Source organism: Dioscorea cayenensis, chromosome 17 (genome assembly GCF_009730915.1).
Source record: "Dioscorea cayenensis subsp. rotundata cultivar TDr96_F1 chromosome 17, TDr96_F1_v2_PseudoChromosome.rev07_lg8_w22 25.fasta, whole genome shotgun sequence".
Taxonomy (NCBI): Eukaryota; Viridiplantae; Streptophyta; class Magnoliopsida; order Dioscoreales; family Dioscoreaceae; genus Dioscorea; species Dioscorea cayenensis.
The window spans coordinates 14,889,625-14,913,910 of NC_052487.1; the positions used below are offsets into that span (position 1 = coordinate 14,889,625).

The 24,286-nt window shown below is 39.2% G+C and overlaps 1 long non-coding RNA gene and 1 other non-coding gene across 2 annotated transcripts; both read left to right on the forward strand.

Moving 5' to 3' along the window:
- Positions 1 to 464: 464 nt before the first annotated feature.
- On the forward strand, positions 465 to 4,200 carry LOC120281369. Its single transcript, XR_005542551.1, has 3 exons — positions 465 to 547; positions 3,702 to 3,763; positions 3,939 to 4,200. It is a non-coding gene; the product is annotated as an uncharacterized LOC120281369 (long non-coding RNA).
- An 8,416-nt stretch (positions 4,201 to 12,616) lies between these two features.
- LOC120281549 lies at positions 12,617 to 12,723 on the forward strand. Its single transcript, XR_005542686.1, has one exon. It is a non-coding gene; the product is annotated as a small nucleolar RNA R71 (small nucleolar RNA).
- The last annotated feature ends 11,563 nt before the right edge of the window (positions 12,724 to 24,286 follow it).

The window sequence follows — 24,286 nt, forward strand, 5'->3', positions numbered from 1 at the left end:
ATCAAAGCAAGGGTCGTGCATGGTTCATAAAATAATTTTAGGTCCCTCCACAAAGGAGATGCACATGGGATCGTGAGGCATGGATTGTGAGGGTTTTCACTTCTTTCTCTCTCTCTCTCTCTCTCTCTCTCTCTCTCTCTTTGTAAATAAGAGCATGCATGGATTTTTTTGTATGGAATATTAACCAGAATATATATATATATATATAAGCATGCATGGATTTTCTTTGTATGTGTAATATTTGCGTCTTTGCTTTGATCGTTTGATTGGAGAAAACTTTGGTAAGGTTGAAGAAGCTGAGCCCCACCCTTTTGTCTTTACCATTGTGAGCTTTGGATTCAGTTGGAGAATTATTGAAGTCTTGAGCTGCAATAATTGAGGATTAGTGGATACTTATTGAAGGCTTTGTCTAAAAGCCAGCCTTCATCTTCAAAGTATTCTTCTTCTTTACTTCTTCAAATCAGCATAACCTTCTCTTAAGACTAGATTGAGAAGCTTTGTTCTAAATTTCTGGCTGTTGAAGAAGCCCGCGAATTCTGCTTTTTAGGTGAGTTCGGATCTACATCTTCAAGTTTTCCTCCAAGTTTAATTCCTTGTTATTATGCCTTTAGTTCTTGGGCTTGGCATGATGAATCCTTGTTGAGTATTTGATGGAGAAACACCATGCTTTATTCTTGTTTAGAGTCTTTTCTTGTATTGTTTGTTTGGGTTCATGAATTGATTGAGAGAAACTTTTGCATTGGTTTAAATATCCTTGTATCTAAGTGTATGTCTTCTCTGAAATTTTCTTTTTGTAATCCTTGAAATTCTGAATAAAATCCTTGTTAATTGCTTGTATTTAGAGGCCTTGTTGTAATGCTACTTGTCTTTGAAATTCTTGGGGTTATGCACTTGCACATCAAGTGTTTGTGTTAATGTTTAAGTGAGTTGTAATACTTCTTAAAGCTTGTTTTCTTTCTAATTGGCGGTTATTAATAGTTGGTACAGTTATATTTTTTTGGTATTGTTAAGTAGTATTTTCATGAGTGAAATTATGGGCTTTTATTTGGTGCACATCTTGGGTTTGTTTGAATGCCTACTAGACTTGTTAAATAGGTCTTGTAATTTGTATACTTGTGACACACCCTTGTGTGTGTGTACCACAAATGCACGGGTGTCGAAGTAATAAAGTACCAAAAGGATGGGTACTTGAATCCACAGGGAACAAGAATACTAGTAATAACTGTAACCTTGTTATCTAGCCAAATTAATGGGATGAGTGTGTAAATGATCGATTTCACAAACAAATAAACGAGAAAAAAGAAGCAGGTAAATAGAGAAATAGATAGGAATCAAATAAGATAGATGGGGTACTCAGACAATGCTCCCCTTTGGATTCATGTTTCAAGTGCAAGACTAAAACTATGCTTCCCTAATTGAGATTTAATGAGTCATGGAAATCCAAAAGCACAAGGTCCCAAATCTATGGTCAACCATGAATAGTCCCCTATGAGGTCCCAGCAGAGAGGAAACTCTCAACGCCTCACACCACGTATAATTTCTTAAAGCTCTAGGGATTCCAAGTGACAAACTCTATTCCCAAATCCGGATCAAACCCTCTAGTCTAGGCAAAGGATCCCTAATTACAACTAAGCCCCAGCGGAAAAGAAACTCTTGACACTTCACTCTGTCGTGATTGCAAAGAACTCTTGGAATGTGGAGGTATGATAAATTACGTCTGAGGGGAAAGGGGACATTCCGCTAACTCTTGATTTACCCTCTTAACCCTCTTCAACCTTGGTAAATCTAATCCTAATGGTGATGCTCAATCGTCAAAAGGATGATTAGAATAGGTTCTCAACCGTAATGTCACTCTAAGGGAAAACCAAACATCAAGTACACAAGATTAAAACTCAAATAAATGCTCAATTAAAGAAAACTCAATAAAAGACAAAGAAACAAATACATCCTAGGGTTTATGTCGCACAACTGCAAGCGCACGGTTTTGCCAAGTAGTAAATAAGATATCGATCCCACGAGGACCAAGTGTGATTACTAATCTATTGCAATAATAGGCTATCTAGGCAATTAAAAGATGGGAGACTAAAAACAACAAAATAGCAAAAAGTACGCAAATGAGGAATATAGAGATGCAGGGGTGTGGACTAGGATTCAGATTTGGATGAACTTAGGATTGGGAACTCACCATAAAGAGCAATGAATGATGTGTTTGGATCTAAACTTAGTTTGGGTAGATTATTTAAAGGGTAATAATCCTCAACTGCTTGTCACTCTCTTTCAAGAGATAACAAGTTGATCTTGATTAGGCCATCTCCTACTTTCTTGGTATATGAACCCTTTCAAAACCCTAATAAGATTAATGATTATATGATGAACCCTCAAGAATTACCTTTCAGTAAATTCAGGGTGACTTAAGATGTTCCAAGACCATGATTAACCTTTTAGTTAACCTTGATCTCTAAGATAAAGCAAGCAAGACTTTCACACTCACAAGCTATATTACTTGAATCAAAAGGTAACTCAAAGAAATCTACCTTTAAGCACAAAAGATCCATACAAAAATAACAACATTTAAAACAATCACTACTTTGGGCTAATCCCAAACCTAAAGAGAAGTTTTACACTTCCATGTCTCAATTACAAAGGAAAATAAGAAGAATAAAAGTTATGCAAAAACACAGCACAATAGGGCTTGGATCCCTATGTTGTCCACAAAGATCTGGTCTTCAATCTTCCAGTCCTCTTCTCCTTCTTCAACCCCTTTTTAGAGTCTTCAAAAGTTCCTTTTCCTCATCTCCAGCCGCCACACTTCTATCCCTTATCTTTCTTGCCCTCAAAACCCTTTCCTGATGCCTTTTTATAGCAAGTGACAGGAATTGGGCCTCAGTTAATTTTACAGACCACAGGTACTTTCACAGACCACAGGTGAGTGGTGTGTCTTAGAAAAGCTGGCCCTTAGTCTACAGAGTTTCTTGGTCAACTCTAGCCTTCTACAAAAAAATAACTAAAGGAGTAGTTTGTAAAAGAAAGGAAGGAAAAATCATTACAAAGGCTAAGAAAATGCATGATTAATGATGGATCACTAGCTAAATGCATGGTGATAATAACACAATTTTTATGTACAACAGTTTACATGTCCAAGTACTCAATAGGGTTTAGCTCTCCATGGAGCAATACAGTATGCAATCAATCATTGAATGAAAACACATGAAAACCATAAAGAAAAAACCCCTTTTAGATCCTTGCTGATGGTCTTCAAGGGATGCTTCAACTTCTACAAAAGTTCCTTCGACGAAACTAGGGCACACCCCTCCAAATGGATGTCATTAGCAGCTCCCCTGATGGTTATAACGATGAAGGAATCCATGAAAGCTCATGAAGAAATGCTTCCTTTAGTGCAAAAACCTCCTCTCCAAACCCTAGCCGAATTCTCCCCAAAACTTGTGAAAAAGATCCCTCAAAAACACATCTGAGCGGCCTTTTATACTTGAGAATTGGATAATCCACACGACCGTGTGGAATCTCTATTTTGGCCAGTAAACAGTAACTACTACAGTACCCTCGTGAACAGTAATGCTCCATGTAAGTAAATCATACTATTTAATATGTTTACACAAGCACTCATCAACTTGCTAAACCATTGAGGGTTTAGATTCGGCTCAAGTTTGTTAAATCTAAGTGTAATTTCTTTTGGTGACTAGATCCTGACAACGAGCTTTAATTCGAGGGATTTGGTCAACCCAACTTTGTAGTTCGGAACTAGGTAAGCTCTCGCACCCATATAACTCTGTATTTCTAGTGTATGATTAATTATTGAAATATTTATAAAGTTATTTATATGTGAAATTCTGGTATTATTTCTGTTAATATTATGTTATTATTATGTTATTTATTTATATTGTAATATGATTTATTCTTGTATTCCTACGAGTTTTTAGTGATCTCCACTTCTGGAAACTTGCCCAACTAGGAGGAGTAAGTCTCAGTCATGTGCACATATTTTCTGTAGTAGTGCTTCCGGACATGCATGTCCATTCCTACTGCGGTCAAAGATATGACTTCGGCTGTTGATATTCTGTCTGTTCTGACTTCACGATCGAAGATCCAGCCTCGAGCTGTTGATTCTATTTATTAGCCAGGGATGCATTTTCTGTATTATGATTATTTTCTGTATTCTAATTATATTTAGTAATTTTGCCTATTATATTATTATTATTATTTCTGTAATTACCTTATATTTTCATGTACTCCGCGGTTTTCCTTTTTAAGGTGACGAGTAAGCTTAGAATCGGGGAGTACTTGGGTTTATTTTCTATATTTTTCTTCATTTAGTAATTGAATGTAGAGGTTGTATACCTCGTAGTTGTTATCTGTTGAGTGAGATTTGTATCCAGTTTGTATTCTAGCAATGTGACATTTTGTATTTTGTACAGTTACTAAAGCCCATAATTGTGTTATGTCTGTTTACTATTATTTTGTTTGTATTTCTATAGACTCTGATTAGATTTAAAATCTGAGGCCTTCCAACTAGTAGGGCCTAGCCCTGTGGATGAGGACAGTCTATCAATGGGTCCGGCTTTGGGGTTGGGAGATGACAGTATGGAATTTCAAACAGAATATATATATATATATATATATATATATATATATATATATATATATATATATATATAAGAGTATGAAACCTTAAAGTTGAGGCCGTAGATGGAGGATGATGACGCCTAGACGATTGCAGGTTGTAGATCCGTTGTGATGTTGTCGTGCACGTAGGAGTTAGAGTTGTCAATCGTATACCGAATACTGGCTTGCACAGTGAGATGTATTCTGTGAGAGAACGACATGACATCGACGAGCACCTCAAGGTGTTCTGCATCATTATCAATCCTACCCTTCTGCTCTTTATCTTCATTTTTGGATTCCTCTTGGACTTGATCATAGTCACTCTCTTCTTCCTCCTCATCCTCTTTAAACTCTGACAACGCCCCTTGAGTGTGACCCGTAAGTGCACGGGTTTGTCGAAGTAATAAATCCCAAGTGAGTGGGGTATCGTATCCACAGAGAGTAGGGAATAAAAATACCTAAATTACTATTTAACCAAGTGAAGATGAGTAATGATTGTGTTGATAAGATGTGATGTAAATAGAAATAAAAGGAACAAGAATGAGAGGCACAAGTAAGTGAGAGGTAAGGCAATCGATAGAAATGGGATACTCCGACAATGCTCCCCCTAAGACTTATGCTTCAAGTGCAAGACCTACCATTATACTTCCTAATTAATGCTCAATGAATCGCGGAAATCCTAAAGCACACGGTCCCAAACCTAAGGTCAACTGTGACTAACCCTGCACTGTGTCCCTGTGGAGAAATCGCTCAGTCTCAACACCTCACACTACACAGAGTTGCATGGAGTTCTAAGGATTCCAAGTGATAAACCCTATTCCTATGTGTAGATCTAATCCTTTGGTCCAGACGAAAGATCCCTAATTACAATTAAGCCCCAGATACTAAGGTCACTTCAACGCTTCACTCTGTTGCTCGTGCAACTAAGCCCCAGCAGAGTTCATCCCTTAGCACTTCACTCTTTTGTAACCACAAAGAACTCTAGGAAATAGAGGTAGGATAAATCACACTAGAGGGGAAAGGGGACGCTCCGCTATCTCTCGACTCACCCTCTCAACCCTCTCCAATCTAGTTTTGTCTAACCCTCATGGCATGTCTTCATCCACAAAGGTTACCAATATTGACTCTCAACCCTAGTGTCACTCTAAGGGATATATCATTCAACAAGCATTCAAGATTGGAACTTGAATAAAAGCATCAATTAAGGAAAGCACAATGGAAAGTCAATGAAACAATAACATCCTAGGGTTTACAAAATCCAAGTACCCACTAGGGGGTTTAGCTCTCCATGGAGCACAATACAATCAACAATGAAATCGAAAGTAAAGATAAGCAATCCATAGGAAAACCCCCTCGGTATTCGTGTCGATGTTATTATGGAGTAGCCTCATCTTCTTCAAAGGTCCCCTTGTCCGGCCTAGGGCACACCTCGCCGGATCGGTGCCGATGAAAGCTCCCCCAATAACCTTCTTCCAAGCGAAGCACGGGGTCGAATAAGGAGAACCACTTCAAAGACGTGCTAAAAGCCTCTCAAAACCCTAGCCGATGGCCTCTCAAAAGACGGAAAAAAGTTGGAGAGAAGATCCCCAAAATCGGGCTGAATCGCGGATTAAATAGGGCTTGAATCGGGAATCCATACGCCCTTGTGAATTTTCCACACGCCCGTGTAGATTTTCTGGTAATCAAATTTTCAACTGGCTGTAAACAGTACCTGCTACAGTGCCTTGCTACATTATCTGCTACAGTACTCCGCCGAAACACTCCCAATTCCACACTTTTCATCGAGGCAACATAAACGGGCACACGTTTATACCGGCGATCGCAACTCTTCTTCAATCAAAAGCCTTATTGGTGAAGATGTTGCTATCAATACACAAGTTGGGATACGCAAATGTGACTACCTTTGTGCTCCTCAAACTCATTGTAATGACTTGAATACATGGAGGTTGGCACACATTCATGTATCTTAGAGCCCCACTTGTGTCTTCTCGTTTGTTCCTTCCAAGATTCTGCTAAATAGCGCATTCACGATCTACTTTTGGCTTCTTTTCTTAATACTTAGCTTCACAACCCTACATGCGCAAAAGAACACAAATACACATGTATTAGCGCTTAAACCTGATAAAAGTAATGCTCATCGTAAGAAAAGAACACTTCGCATTCTTAACACACAAGCACTTATCAAACTTCCCCACACTTAAGCTTTTGCTTGTCCTCAAGCAAAGAAATAAAACACTAAATACAAAAAATCAATGCTCTAGCTAAAAACTTGAATAAAAAAGGACAACAACCCAAAATCATGTAAGTGTGTTTAAACTCGCTCAATTCAATCCCAAAGTATACTCCTCAAAGTTCTAAGTATAAGGAACTTATTTAACTACAAAACATAATAAACCAAAAAGATGGTAGTAGCTTCACACATCCTCTAAGGTACCCCTTTCCGAAGCGGCCGCTAAGATGGCTTTCAACTTTCGAGGTGGTAGCTCTTTCTACAGGGGTGGTAGCTTTCACTCATCCCATGAGATAGAACTTTCTCTCATTAGGGCATAACTAGTATCCGACTTATGAGAGTAGCTTCATACTTCATAGGTGGTAGCTCTTTCCACCCCAAATGTACAACTAAACCTTCTTTCTTTTCCCTTTTCCATTTTTTTTGCATAATAGAACAAGAAACAAAACTAATTAGTCCCTTAAACATCGAACTTGAGTTTCCAAAAGAGTTTCATCAGCGGGTGGTGCAACAAGTGTCAATCGGGCAAAAATTCCTAGAAATTGAAGAATAAACTAGAGCATGAAAACATTCAATGTTAAAGCTTCTCCTAAACTCAAGAATACAAACATTGCAACTAAGGTGAACTGCCATTGGCTACATGACCATGTATGTCAATCAAAATTTATGTAAAGGGCATGTGCAATGTGAACTCACCTCCACACTTAAGATGTACATTGCCCTCAATGTACACATGTAAGTTCCATAGAAAGTATAGCAATCAAGAAAAGTATGTGGGAGTGGGTAATCGAAACAATGCTCCCTTGACTCCTAGAGTTGCATTTGATGGAGCTAAATCCTTTGGAGTAAAGTTCCAATGGGTTGTGAAGCACACACGGCCCACATTAGCCGTGCCCATGACTAGTTCTCAATTCCCATACTATCAAGACCATCTGCACGCATACAAAAGGGGGTTCAGTGAAGCTCAATAAAAATAAAACCAGCTCGAGTATATAAAAGATAAGGCAATGAATACAATTCGAGACAACAAAATGAAAATAAAAGACATACTCATAAGGAGAATCCTTTCTGAGTAGTGCAAGTCTAACAACAATACAAAATGAAATAACAAGAAAGAAAGAAAGAAAGACGCGCCAAGCGTCGGTGTCATCTACTGTCGGCTCTGTTGATGCTGCTGGTGGTGGTACAACAATACAAAATCAAATGGTACCTGTGGATCTGGTGATAGTGATGCTAGAGGAGCTGGAGAGGTCTGGGGTCGCAGCACAAATGGTGATCTCGCGTCTCGCTCTAGCAATTGTTGTAAAATGTCGAAACGCGCCATGAACTCAGTGTGCTATGCGGCCTGTGTCGCGTAGACATCAGCAATCTCAGTTCTGAGTACAGCTACAACACTCTCGAGCCTCTCAAAATGATCATAGGCTCGAGATGGAGAAAACATGCGCACTGGGGGCGGATCCTGTGCTATAGGTGTCTCCTTGATCTCCGTGTGCTTTGGCTGTGGCTCGAGAGCTGCCTGAGGAACCTCCACTGTGTCATCTCTGCCCTCACTGTCTCTGGTGTAGGTGTAATCAACGCATACACTCCCGACTGACACCTGCGAACCATCCCCATCAATCTCATAGTCTCTATGCCTAGGGGAGCAGGTACAGTCTCTGGTGTAGGTGCAATCAACGCATACACTCCCTCGGATTGCATCAAGTAAGCCCATACCGATGGCTAACCTTGTGATATAAGGACCAGAGAAGAGGGCACCGATCCTGGCATATTGCCCCTGATGCCATATATACTCTACCAGGATGTGTCCCAAGTGTAGCGGTGTGCTCTGTGCCATAGAGTATTGGTATAGCAGCTCCTGTCGGCTGAGCACACCAGTACTATCACCATTCCCATTCACTGACCTGCTCAGAACGGCGTGAATGTATCTGTAACTCGGCCGGGAGAGGCAGGTGGCCTTTGAAACCAGGGCTCATATTACCCATGTCCACACAACGCACAGTATGCGTGCTCTGGCGTCAAACTCCCAGGATAATCTGTGGGCAACTGCTCATACTCCTCAATCTCTCTGTATGCCGCATCATATAGCCCCATCCAGATCAAAAACTGAGTCACACTCAAGCTTTGGTACTGTCCGGGGGCTCGAAATTGTATAGTTCCTATACTGTCAAAACTAGAATATGAGCGATCGAACTCGAATGATGCTAAAACCTCGATTGTCAATGTACGGATGGCAGGCTCTCAGATCGACAATAAATGACCCCAACTGTCAACCGCAAGCATATCCTCTATCTCCTCCACCATATCTCCTGCTGTCTGGATCTCTCTCAAAGTGTCCATGTCAGGAAAATGTGACTGTCCAAATCGTAATTTTGACAACTTCTCAAAGGGAGCCTGGTGCTCGGGAATCGAGAAATCCATGCGTTCGGCCTCAGGCGATGACTTTCGGGGGTGCTTGCCATCATGCTTCTTCGATCTGGGGCCCATATCTGTAAAATTAAAACATAAAATCGATCAAAAGCATTCAAAAATTAATTCTGCAGAATTCCACACGGTCGTGTGGAATTTCCACACGCCCGTGTGGATCCACAGGATGTGAAAATCGCACGGCCACACACTAAAAATTCAGAAATACATCATTAAATCTCTTCTAATTTCTTCCTAAGCATGCATACCCCTTCTAATTGTATAAACGAAGCAACATTCACTAGTTTCATTGATTAAAATCAAGAATTGATGAAGAAAAGAAGGAAAAAGTGTTTACTGACAGGTTGAAGATGTAGAACTTGGAATCGGCCGGAAAAACAAGTCAAAATCCTTCTAAAATGACTGTGCGAAGTCGGGAGAGAGTAAAAATGTGCTCTCTAATTGATTAGGAGTGTGAGAATAAAGAAACACGATGAGACTTTAAAGAAAACTCGTGCCTCTTGACGTTCTATATATCCACACAGGCGTGTGGAAATTACCCACGCCCGTATGGCTGCGCAGGAGAGCATCCACAGGGGTAGACGCACACCCCTATAAGCTCTCAGGATAACACTCCTTTACTTTGAACGCATCCACATGGGCATGCAGAAAATTTCCCCGCCTGTGCGCCCGACCTACAGGGGCAGACGCACACCCCTGTGCCTTCTCTGTCCAACTGAGAAAGAATTTACACACGGGCGTGGATCTTTACAAGACCAGCTCACAGGGGCACTTGCACGCTCCTATGTATTCTCGGGATGGAAAGGAGCTCATCTGCAGAGATTCACACGGGCGTGTGGAAACTACCCACGTCCGTGTGTTTATCACAGGATTATCCACAGGGACGAGTCCACGTCATGTGTCTTCTCAGGAAAAATTCTAAGTCTCTGCAGGATGACACACGCCCGTGCGAAAAATACCCACGGGCGTGTGAAATTCACAAGGTCGTTCACAGGGGCGAGTCCACGCCCCTGTGCCATCTCTGGATGAGCTCTGAACGAAAACGCACGCCCATGTAGAAATTCCACACGGGCGTGTGTTTTCTCTAGACACTTAGAAAACTTCACAAGCTCTACAGAAAATTTTGAACACAAATATACACTTAGAGCTTGCCTAACAATGCAATTTTAACTAGAGAAAACACGAAAAAAATGCTCAAATGACCAAGATTCTTCGCCACACACGATTAGGCACATGATGACACCATAATGTCCATGAGAAAATCACAGCAAAAGCATCTAAGAATCAAAACACCAACACTTAAAGCCTTATTCATGCAAACACTAAACTAAAAGCTAGGAAAACAGCAAACACTTGGGTTGCCTCCGAAGAAGCGCTTGTTTAACTCAGTTAGCTTGACGTACCTTGTCTTACCTCACGGGGTCTCATAGATGAAGGTTTCCCTCTTACCCATGACTTGTAAGCACGATGAACATAGTCTTTTGAAGGTAGAGGGAGAGTTGTCGAGCTTGGTACCACTTAACAAGGGTTCGTCAACCTTGTTCTGTTCTTGTGCATTCCTAACAGCCTTGGGCATTTCTTGTGGCATCTACTTGCCGGCTTCATTTTTTGGAGCACCTTCTTCATGATTCCCAGAGTAGATGGTACTTTCTCCACTAGACCAATCTTCATTACTTCTTCATTATTTACCTCTTGGTCTAGCAACCCCTCGTACGGGTCTGGATTCAACATTTCTTGTACATATTCATCAATTATCTCATTAGTAGTGCTAAGAAAATACAGAGTATCATCAAAGTCAAGAGAATGTAGCATGACTTCGGTGAGTCGATATGTGAGCTTGTCATCTCCAACCCTCAGTGTCAATTCCCCACCGTCCATGTCGATTAATGCCTTGGAACTATGCAAGAATGGCCTTCCAAGTATCAAAGGAACATCTGCATCCTCATCGACATCCAACACTATGAAGTCTACAGGAAATATGTACTTGTCTACCTTGACAAGCACGTCTTCAGTGATGCCCCTCGGATGTCTCACCATTCGGTCCGCCAATTGTAATGTCATCTGAGTGGGCCTAGGCTCTCCTAAGCCCAACTTTTGAAAGAACGAGTATGGTATGACGTTGATACTAGTCCCTGAATCCGCCAATTCCATCTTTTCATCCAAATTGCCAATATTGCACGGAATCACAAAGCTTCCAGGGTCCTTCTTCTTGTTCGGCATATTCTTTCGCAACACCGCCGAACAAGAGGCATCTAAGATCACTGATGCACTCTCCTCCAACTTCCTCTTATTGGTCAAAAGACCTTTCAAGAACTAAGCATACCGAGGCATCTGAGACAATGCCTCCACAAAATGAATGTTGATGTGCAATTGCTTGAATAGACCCAAGAACTTCTTGTATTGCTCATCATTTTGGTCGTTTTTCAATCTAGAAGGATAAGGGATTCTTGGCTTGTAGGGTGGGGGTGCCACCTCCTTTTCTTTGCTAGCTCTCTCCTCAACCTCCACGACCTCGGGTACTTCAACATTGGTCTTCTCACTTGGAAGTCTATCTTCAACCTCACGACCACTTCTAAAAGTGACCGCCTTTACATTTTCTCTCGGATTAGTCTCAGTATTACTCAGTAGGCTTACTTGTGGTCTCTCCGATAGAGACTCCATGATTTGCCCTACTTGATTTTCTAGATTGTGCAATGAAGCGGTGTGATTACGAAGTGTAGCCTCGACCGACTGAAACCGTGTATCTGATGACTGCACAAATTGGGTCAAGGCTTTCTCTAGATCGGTCATCCGGGTCTCCAAGCCTGAAACTCTATTCTCCATGTTTGGGGCTTGTTGTTGTTGAAAACCCGGTGGTGCGGTGGCCTTTTGTTGCCCTTGGTTGTTCCATGAGAAATTAGGATGGTTCCTCCAACACGAATTGTAGGTATTGCTATAAGGATTACCTTGGTTTCTCATTGCATTACCCACATAGTCAACTTGCTCAACGGAAGGTGTACCAAAAACGGTTATCGGGCAATCACATGGGGCATGTCCCCCTCCACATCCATCACAACTCGTTACGGCCGCCAATCTCGGAGAAGTTAGAGTGTCTAACTTCTTACTCAATGTCTCTACTTGTGCCGCCAACGATGTAACCGCATCGATCTCATGGATGTCAGCAACTTTCTTCTTCTCCCTAGCATTCCATTGGTAGCTGTTTAACCCCATTTCTTTGATTAGTTGCCGGGGGCTTCTCTGGGGGTCTTTCTACCTAATGTACCTCCTGCCGCTGCATCAAGTAACTGTCTTATACTTGGGTTCAAACCATTGTAAAAAGTCTGAATGATCATCCACTCTGGAAACCCATGTTGAGGACATTTTCGCAAGAGTTCCTTGAACCTTTCCCATGTCTCGAATAGAGACTCCAATTCCATTTGCACAAAGGATGAGATCTCATTCCTAAGCTTTGCAGATTTTCTGGGAGGGAAATAACGGGCAAGAAAAGCTTCTACCATCTCCTCCCATATAGTGATCGATGCTCTAGGTAATGAGTGTAGCCACTTCTTCGCTTTCCCCTTCAAGGTAAATGGGTAGGCTCTTAACTTGATGGCATCATCTGTAAAACCATTGATCTTGAGCATATCACACACTTCCAAGAAATTCTCTATGTGACTGTTTGGATCCTCATCGCCCAAACCATTGAACTGTGCGGACTGCTGTAACATGTGGATGAATGCCGGCTTTAGCTCAAAATTCTAAGCTGTGATTAGGGGCCGCACAATGCTAGATTGTGTCCCCAATCCTGACAGTCTGGCATAATCAGAGAGTGTTCTCTGTTGTTCATTCTGTTCCGCCATGTTGTCAGACCCTTCAACTTCCACTTCAGCTAGATTCAACGGTTCTGGTGGAGGTTCTTTACCCCTTATTCTGAGTGTACGTTCAAGTTCAGGATCACCTTCAATTAATATCGAAGGGTTCCCTCAGGTCATAACCTGGAGCTGCACCAAAAGAAAGAAAACAAATCAGAACGATGATAGAATAAGAAGATATGAAATAGAATGAATGAATGAATGAATAGATAACATAACAAAGTACAAATTATCTCTAAACGCCTACTCCCCGGCAACGGCGCCAAAAACTTTACAATGCCGCTTGCGTGTGACTTGCAAGTGCACGGGTTTGTCGAAGTAATAAATCCCAAGTGAGTGGGGTATCGTATCCACAGAGAGTAGGGAATAAAAATACCTAAAATGCTACTTAACCAAGTGAAGATGAATAATGATTGTGTTGATAATATATGATGTAAACAGAAATAAAAGGAACAAGAATAAGATTGGAACTCAAATAAAAGCATCACTTAAGGAAAGCGCAATGGAAAGTCAATGAAACAATAACATCCTAGGGTTTATAAAATCCAAGTACCCACTATGGGGTTTAGCTCTCCATGGAGCACAATACAATCAACAATGAAATCAAAAGTAAAGGTAAAGATAAGCAATCCATAGGAAAACCCCCTCGGTATTCATGTTGATGGTATTGTGGAGTAGCCTTGTCTTCTCCAAAGGTCCCCTTGTCCGGCCTAGGGCACACCTTGCCGGATCGGTGCCGACTAAAGCTCCCCCAATAATCTTCTTCCAAGTGAAACGCGGTGTTGAATCCGGAAAACCACTCCAAAGGCATGCCAAAAGCCTCTCAAAACCCTAGCCGACGACCTCTCAAAAGATGGAGAAAAATTGGAGAAAAGGGGGAAAGAAGATCCCCAAAATTGGGCTGACTCGCGGCTTAAATAGGGCTGGAATCGGGAATCCACACGCCCCTATGGATTTTCCACATGGGCGTGGATAATTTCCACACGCCCATGTGGATTCTCTGGAAATCTGATTTTCGGCTGGCTGTAAACAGTAACTGCTACAGTCCTTGCTACAGTGTCTTGCTACATTAACCTGCTATAGTACTCTGCCGAAACACTCCCAATTCCACACTTTTCATCGAGGCAACATAAATAGGCACACATTTATGCCATCGATCACAAATCTTCTTCAATCAAAAGCCTCATTGGTGAAGATCTTGCTATCAATACACAAGTTGGGATACGCAAATGTGACTGCCTTTGTGCTCCTCAAACTCATTGTAATGACTTGAATACATGGAGGTTGGCACACATTCATGTATCTTAGAGCCCCACTTATGTTTTCTCGTTTGTTCCTTCCAAGATTTCGCCAAATAGTGCATGCACGTTCTACTTTTGGCTTTTTTTCTTAATACTTAGTTTCACAACCCTACATGGGCAAAAGAACACAAATACACATGTATTAGAGCTTAAACCTGATAAAAGTAATGCTCATCATAAGGAAAGAACACTCGCATTCTTAACACACAAGTACTTATCAAACTCCACAGAAATACCAATATCATCATCCAGTGTCTCTTCATTCCCATCAGCTAGAGCCGGTGTCGACAATGATTTTCTTAGTGGAACAGTGTTCGACTGCACATACGTCTGTCTAGTTCACAGCTTTCCCCCAGATCCCGCCTCAGCTCGAGGGAGCTTCTTAATGAAGATCATAGATGTGGTGTTCGCTATTGGCGGGGGTGAATACCTCAGACTCATCGACATAGCCAACGCCAATAATCTCGAGAATAAGGACTCCGACGAAGTAGCCGATGCGAGCCTTGGGTATTACCGGAATGGTGAAGGCACACTGCTGTCCTTCATCTTGTCCTTGGCTTTCTCCAGCTCTTTTCATGGTGGTGTTTAGAGAGAAAAAAGAGTGGGAGAGGGAATGAATAGCATGCTAGAGTATGCATGTTGCCTACATGCATGCACAGAGGTGGCAATGAGGAGAAAAGGCTAAGATAGCAAGCAAGGTCGCCGATGCCTTGGTCACCCCCACATACCGGTTCTCTTCATGGGTTCTCGGAGAGAGAGACGGAGAGAATATGATGAGAAAGAAAGAGATGGAAAGAAAAAAAATAAGAAAGAGCATGCATTAGGGGCGGAGCCACCTATACGAGAAAGGGGGCAATTGCCCCCTTTAGTTTTGAAAAAAATTATTTTCTTTTAGAGTTTTTTTTTATCATATTATATAATATATTTTTTAATATTTCATTTGCCCACCTTCCATTTTTATTTATTATAAGTTATGATAGCAATATTTGTATTTTTAGCCCTATAAAAATATATAATTATATATATGCTCTTATAAAATTATATTTACATTTCATCCTCACAAGTCACAAAACATAAATATTTATCATTTACCCTTTACTTTTCTCTTTGAGAGTCTTTGGAAGAGAAAGCCAACAAAGTCATGCTCTCGTCTCATCCATAGGGATCTTCGGGCATTTGTTTCTCATCTTCACCTTGATTTCTCACCCTCATCAATCATCACCACCAAGCTCTGGCGGTCCGGTCTCTGGGATTTGGTACGTTATCTCCCTCATTTTTGTCTTCAATTAAGGTTAAGAATAAGGTTCTCATCTTCAATTAGTCATGCTCTCATCTCATCCATAGGAAACTTTGGGCATTTGTTTCTCATCTTCACCTTGATTACTAGCCTTCATCACTCATCAGTCATCACCACCGATCTCCGGCCTCCGCGATTTGGTACACTATCTCTCATTCTCTCTCATCTTTGTCTTCAATTAGGGTTAAGAACAAGGTTTTTTTTCATTATTTAGATTTTAGGGGTCTCATCATTAGATTCTTTCACACCTTTCTAATTATTCTTTGATCTTGTGTTGGATTTGGGTTAATTAAAATTTAAGTATAGGAATTTTGTGTTGAGATATTTCAATACAATGGACATTAATTTTTTATTCTTATTTATGTAGAGATTTCATGGAGCGGTATTTCAAGAAAAAAATAACAATAGAATAAAAAATGTCTCAAACAAAAAGAAATGAAGACAATATGGTGGATTTTGAATATCATAGCTCAAAGAGGAGCCACATGGAATTTGATTTAGAAAATCTTCCTTCAGATCATGGATTACGAAAGCCTATTATTGAATATGATCCAAATTTAGGAGATCAAATTCGAAGATCATATTTGCAAAATGGGCCATGTCAACCTCAAAACCATACTTTTAAGCAAACCATGCAAGGTAATGTGATGCGGCGATTTAATCCTTCATGGTTTGATAAATTTCCTACTTGGTTAGAGTATAGCATTGTCAAAGAAACGGCATATTGCTTGTGTTGTTATTTGTTAAAAATGGATAACAAGAAACATTCCTGAAGCTCAGATGATATTTAACCTGTGTTATTATATAATTTTGATTGTACTCAAAATTTAATTTACAAGATTTTATTTGCCCCCCTTATAAAAAATTTCTAGCTCTGCCATTTGCACGCATCCTCTCCTTCTCTTACGTACATGCTTGGTTCATTAAGAAAGACCAAGGGTGGGTTTCACCATCAAAAAGATGCACATGCATGGATCCACCCTCTCTGTTCTCTCCCCCGTTTCTTCCCTATGTGACTACGTCTTTCTTTCTTTTTCTTTTTTTCCTTTTTTTATCTTTTCTATCTCCCCTTTTTCAACATCTTTTCAGTTTTTTTTTACCAAATCCCAATGGGAAGATATTTTTTTTATCCATTTTTTTTAAATGGGATAATCATTTATTTTAATCTGAATTTTATTCCATTACTTTCCCCATTGCTTTATTAACAAACGAACAAAGATAACATTTAAATTACGATGAAGTTTATTTTAAATAATTGTTTACATTTTATTTTCTTCATTTTTAATTAAAACTTTTAGTTCAATTTTATATTAAAACATATTTAAAAAAACTATTTAAAAAGATATTTTTTTTAGCTTAAATTTTTTATTAAACCTAATCTTACAATTTTGTCTATGAAATTTTATTTTACATAATATAAATAAAATATAAATAATAATTTAAATAAATGTGAATAAGCCATCACTGCGATTTGATCCTTAACTTTTGAGTTGGGAGATAATAAAATACTGGGAGATAATAAAATACTATTTGATAATAATAAAAATCTTAAATCTTATGTATTTCTTATGACAAGGTATTAAATTGATAAATTTAAATAAAATTTAATAGATGTTGCATAAAATACATGTTCGTGTCTTTTCCGATTTGGGCTTGTTTGTATCCAAAATGATCCCTAAGTGTTTGTGGTCTTCATGTCTTCATTTCTCGTTCAAAATATTTGATTTTGGTTCTGTAAAACTAGATGAAAGCCTGATGTTTTTTTGGCGGAAAGTCTGTAGCATTTTGATTGTCACAGCGACAAGGTCGGTGGTACTGTAGCACGAAAAGATGTTAATGTAACTATACTGTAGCAATCGAAACCTTGGTTCATTTTTTCCAATTTTTGGGTAGAATCAATCATAAATGTTAGTGTCAGGGATCCATTGGTTCTTGTTGTGTGTAAATTGGACGTCGTTTGAGTCCAATCAGGCCCAAAATTGCGAGGATTAGGGTAGTTGCATGCGTTCTTTTCTGTATTTTGTTGTTTCTGTCATTTTCTTGTGTTATGTTCTGGGTTACTAGGCAGAAGAATCTCCGAGTATGGCGAGGAGCTCTCGGAGGAATGGAAAAAACTTTTGGGAGAGTTTGTTCATGAGTGGATAATAGTAATTACATAGTAGCATTAGTGTTTTTAAAGTTCATTCATGAATTCATGTATACTTTTTATTGATATATTATGGTTAAGATGTTGTCATCCTTTTTTTCAAGGGTTTGCTTGTTTTACTTGAATTTTGGTAAGATGATGTCAAGTTTGAAACTAGAGATTTCTACGTATGCATAATCAATTATTATGAGTATTATTCCTTGTTTGATTTAGGTATATTTAAAGGCCAAATACTGATATATACTCCATAAGGAGCTATGCATGTATTGCATTATTTTTATGGTGACATACTACTGCAGTAGGCGGTCTTCGCGACAAGCCTGTTGAGATGGCATCAAAGACTGGCTGAGTTATAGGTTCAGTTCAGGTGAGAGTATAGAGCCTTGATTGGATATTCATGGAAAAGTCGGAGTCATCACCCGGTGGATTGATGGGTAACGTCAAGGGCATGAGAATCTTGATGGATTTAAACTTATAGCCGCAATCACAGCTAGAGTTTAGAGAGATTTGTAGGCCAATACTTGTTTTCTTGCGATACAAACTTCGTATTTTTAAAAAACCCATGTTTTTATGCAAAGTAAACCTTGAGAAATGATCTCTTGTAAATTATTCGGAAAGTAAATTGATTTGATAACGAGTATCATGTTTTATGGTTTAAAACTCATATTTTACTATTTATAAGTTAGGAATGTTGAAAACCCTTGGCAGGACCTAGCTGTGGCCACAGCTGGGTCAGATATGCTTTAATTAACTTCTAATAAATGTTTTGTGCTTTAAAAATATATTTTTATTAAACTTAGTGGGATTATCTTGGAATATTTGTTATATATTATTCACATACCAAGATTTTGGAAACTTTATTCTACTTAGGAAAGGAGAAGTCTACTTTTTCAGATATTTAATTTATTTTATTATTCTTATTGCTGTTGTTGTTGTTGTTGTTGTTGTTGTCATCGTCGCTATTACTTGGATATTGAGCATTGATGTTGCTATTCTCCTATGACTTTATTACTCTAATATGTTGTGCATTTGTCCCTCACTGAGTAACATTGTTACTCACCCGCTCACCTCTTTTCCCAAGTTTAGCTTAGCACAACGGAGGTGCGTTAGGAGCTGTGCAAGACAGTCTACATTTAATAATGTTCTGTTTGGGCCTTATGGTTTGTTGAGCATGTTTAATGGATCCACTAGGCTATTATAGAGATTTACCTGTTATTTATTATTTGTTCTTTCCTATTCTTGTATTTTGATTACCTAGAGGGCTATTGTTGTATACTTCTTCTTTCCTTGTATTTATTTGACCGAACCTTTCTTAAATCAATTGTGTGCTTTGTTATTTTATTTGATGATAGTGAACATGTATGAGCTATTTTCTTTTTGTAAGCCTTGTGGCAATTTGAAGATGGGATGTTGGAATTGTTACGGTAGTTGTCGGGGCATGACACCCTAAGTGTAAATGGCCTATAAATCATCATACTAGTACTATCATTGATATTGATAGTGATAGAGCAACATCATTAATGCTAAGATTGCATACTCCAATATTATACGTGAATGAATGAGGACCACGTGTAATCCCAACCACCATATATACTGTGGACACTTTGTATGCTTCTAAATTTATTACTTAAAAAGAATTTATACATGTCATGTTGTGATGTCTTATTTATAACACATTTGTTGTGTGTTTTTTCCTTCATAATTTATCTAGTGTTTTCCTTGGAATCCAAGTTTATTTGAGTTTTAATCTTGTGTTCTTAATGCTTGCTTTCTTGATTGGTCTATTGATTAGTTCATTTGCATTAATCTATTCACCTTGGTGAGAGAGAGAGGTCTCCATTAGGGTTAGAACATCAAGATTAACGAGGGCTGAGAATGTGAGCCATGAGATATTGGAGCATCCCCTGTCTCTTCTGATTGATGTACTCTATCTCCTTATTCTCTAAGCTCTAAGCAACCATATGTGGTGTGAGGTATTGAGAGAGTTCTCCACCGGGACCTCATAGGGAGTTAGGGACCTTTCACCTAGAAGTAGGGTGATACACCCATTGCATGTGTCTGCAAGTGCAAGGGTCGCTCAAGTAATAAAGTGTACCCACTGGGTTAGGAAGTCAAATCCGCAGGGAATAGGAGTATGAGTAATAGCTACTTCTAAGTTATCTAGTCGAATGATCAAAAGAATGATGTGATGAACTAATTCAAAAAAAGATGAATGTCGCTAATAAGCAAGCAAGAGTAAAATGAGGGGAAGTCTCAATCAATTAAAATGAGGTATTTAGGCAATGATCCCCTAGGATTTATACATTAAACACAAGATTCACAAGGTGTTCCTAAACCGAGTTAGTTAAATTGTGGAAATCCAAAGATAATTAGATCCTATCTCTAGATTACCGATACTAATGCCCTATGAGTTCCTGGTGGAAAAATCTCAGTCCCAACACCTCTCACCACATATGACTGTAAATCACTATAGGGATTTCAAAGGATGCATCCGATTCCTAAGAATAGACCTGACCTTATTTCTAGGTGAAAGGTCCCTAACCCCTTGCGAGATCCCGACAGAGAACTCTTTCAACACCTCATACCACATATGGTTGCTTAGAGCTTAGAAAATATGGAGATAGATTACACCAATCAGAAGGAAAAGGGAACGCTCCACTTTCTCATGGCTCACGCTCGTAACCCGCTTTAATCTTGATGTTCTAACCCTAATGGAGACCTCTCTCTCATCAAGGTGAATAGATTAATTTATTGTGGCAAATGCTTCCAAATCTCTTCTTATTTTGAGGCAACACGGCCGGGCACACGTCTGCGTAGTAGATCATGAGGCTTATTGTCGAATAAACATCATTGAAAGAACTCTTGAAGTCTTCACACAAACTGGGACATGAGGATGTGACTAACTTTATGCCCTTCCAACTCACAAATTGGCTTGAACTCTTATAGAAGTTAGTTTACACCTCCATGTATATGATTACCACTTGTGTCTTGATCCTTCTAATGCACAAAAGTCTCCCAAATTGTGCCTTCATCACCTATTTTTGCTTCTTTTTTTTTCTAAAAACCTTCACAATCATATTTGCACAAAAGGATACCAAATACAATTTATGAGATATAAAACATGATAAAAATGATGCTTAATGCATGTAAAACATATAAAGAAATATGTTCACTCAAGTACTTATCATAGGGTTAGGTCTACTTTTAGGAATCAGGTACACCCTTTGGAATTCCTAGAGTGCTTTATAGTTATATGTGATGTGAGGTGTTGAGTCTGAGAGATTTCTCCACCAGGACCTCATAGGGGACTACTATCAGTGATTTGGAGGTAGAATCTGATTACTTTGTGAATCTTGCACTTAAGTTTAAGAACTCCTCTAAAAGTGGCAAATCAAATCCTAAGCTTAAGAGGGGATCAATCACTGGTCCAAAAATCTAGCTATGCCTAATCTCTTAGCGTATGCATAGATCTAACATGGCATGTGTGTTTTAATGTTAGACATATCTTCCTCACCACATTAACAAAGTAAGCATTCAATTAATCATGCAATAAATCATAAAATTCTAGATAAGTTTATTGAATTATGGATCTAGAATAAAGATATGAATAAAGTTAAATTCACAAGAATAAAGAATAATGTATAAAGAATTTCTAAACTAACTCCCTCTAATAGATCTCCGAAGATTGAGGTCGAGAGGATCCTAAGATTGACAAGACAGCGCCGAATTTCTTCGCATGCCTTCCCTTAATGATGTACGTTGAATCTCCCTCTGAAAACTCACAGGAATTTGCTGAAATAGTGAAGAATCTCATCTCCACCAGTTCAGATCTCCAAAATTCCACCAGCTTCCCTTTATTCGGTTAAAGAACCTTCCTTTCATCATAAAACCCTAGGGTATTTATAATATTGGGTCCACCACGGCCTCACCACGGGCGTTGTGATGCCTGTGGTGAGTTAGTTGTTGCTTGGGGCTCAAGTTGTGCCTTAACAAGGCTCCTCTGGGCATTGTATCAGTGGATCATGGTCGTGATGGATTCACAATGGCTGTGGTGAGCCCATTGTGGCTTTTGTGTTGCTTCTAGTGATTTCACACTGCCACGATTAGATAACGGCAGTGTTAAGAGTAAACCACGGTTGTAGTGAGATGTCACCAAGGCCGTTGTGAGCCGTTGTGAAGCTCTGATTCAACAACTTAGTCCATTTCACTTTGAAACATCTCCGAATTTGCTTCTTTGGCCCTAAAACAGACTAAAAAGACCGTGGCCAAAAATGAAATTTTGTACTCATTTGGTACAAGACATGTCAAATCTCATGCTAAATGCAGTATAAATAATATGAAAAATATGTTCTTTCAAGATCTTATCAAATATCCCCACACTTAAGCGTTCGTTTGTACTCAAGAAAATAAAAAAAATTATAAAAATGAAAGGCATGATATGTGCTCGACCTCAGACAACAAGAGATAGAGTTTCAGTAATACATGGGAATAATCAAATATCAATTAACATGGACATGCTTCTACAAAAAAGAGTCTACTCTATGGTGAAAAATACTTTCCCAAGTGTCGATCTCTTGGTCCACTATTTTAGTTCATGTTGCAAAAACTTTTAGTGTTTTATTCAGCTTAACTATATACTTTTTATTCACAAACTTATATATATATATATATATATATATTATTTTATTATTTTATTATTATTTTTAATTTTTTTAATCACAAACAATAGCTTTCACACTTCCTAAGAGGCAACCCTCTCTCGCACTGGGGCATATTTTTTGTATCCGACTTGTTGGGAGTGAATATGCACTACAAAGGAGATAGATCTTTATTCCGTGGACACATTTTAACTAAAGTGAAAGAAATAACTGACACTAGCAATACCCTTAATATAAAACATCACTTTCTAGATATAAGGTGCAAGGTATACTTAAGAGGGACACAATCTAGAGCAAAAACTCGTAAAGTAGCCAAACTCTTGAGAAGTATAGAAAGAAAAATGCTAATGTAACATATATCATGTCCCTAGACTAACGAAATTCCAACCAATAAGTGTAATGCCTTCAAAGGTCTACGCTAGCATGTATAAAACACAAGCACCAATATTTTTGAAAAAAATTCTCCCCAAATATAATACAAATTTTACACAAATATAAAAAAACAATCGCATACTCCCTCCCTATACTTAAAAATGTACATTGTCCTCAATATATACATGCATGCACAAGTGTAGTAAAATAAAAGTATAAAAGAAAATGAAAGAGTGTATGGACACTAGCACTTCCCTGGTTTCTTATTGGGCCGACGAGGGCAATGAAGTTACCCTTATCCAAACTCCGATTTGTCCGGGCAAAAACAACACTCGATCACCTCAAACCCTAATGGAAAAATAAATACAAATAATTAAATGCAATAATAAAATAAAATGCTGTAAAATAAAGTCCACTATGATCAAAATATAAGTACAAAAGCAGTAAGGTAGATGTTCTTTGCTGAAATGAAAAGCAATGTACAACTAAAATGAAAAATACAAAAGTGATAAAAGACACAGGAACTCGAGCTTTGTGTATGAGTGGTGGAGAACTAGTGGTGTCGTTGAAGTAGGCGCTAGAGTGGATAAGGAGTCCTGGCGCTACAGATGCCCTAGGATCTATCGGAGAAGTCCCTCAATCCTCACATGACCCTCCTCAAGATGGGTCAGGTGCTTCTCAATAGCTAGTGGAATGGATGAAGTCATTGTCACTGTCGAGGGAGGACGAGGAACAACAGCAGCTGTGCCTGGAACTGGAGTTGGGATCTGAGGAACTACTGTGGTAATAATCTATTGGAGAGATTCCTCATCGTCAGAAGACTCTGAGTTAGACCCATGGACCATCCGATATTGCATCTTGTGGGGTGTGTCTCACCGCTCAATTATGTGTATTGCTCGGAGCGTGGTGACTTCGAGAGGCTACATGCCTCCTACACATCTCATGCTTGAATAGAGGTCAATCAACCCTAGACCCCATGCAAGCCTGGTAATGTAACTACCAAGGAAAATGGTTGCCAGGGGAATGTTGTGAGACTAATTATGTAGCTAGCATGCTAGAGTGTGGCCGATTTGAATTGGCTTCCTTACTACCATGCTCCACAAAAAGTATAGATCTCGGAGGTTCACGACCCTCATTCTGTCTCCTCGCACGGTCAGTGTCCGTGATAAGGTGGTGTGGAGATAGAGGAATACCGGGCATCTTAGGGTAGAGTCCTTTAAGATCCAGCAGATATATGTCTCACGGCCTTGAAGGGTATTGGTTCATACCTAATCTGTGCTCAGGTAGACCGGCAGATCAATATACAGTTGTGAGTATGACTCTATATGAGTATAATCTACGTCTATCAGCCCCATCCTCACAAAAAAAATCATGTAGGATATCATAT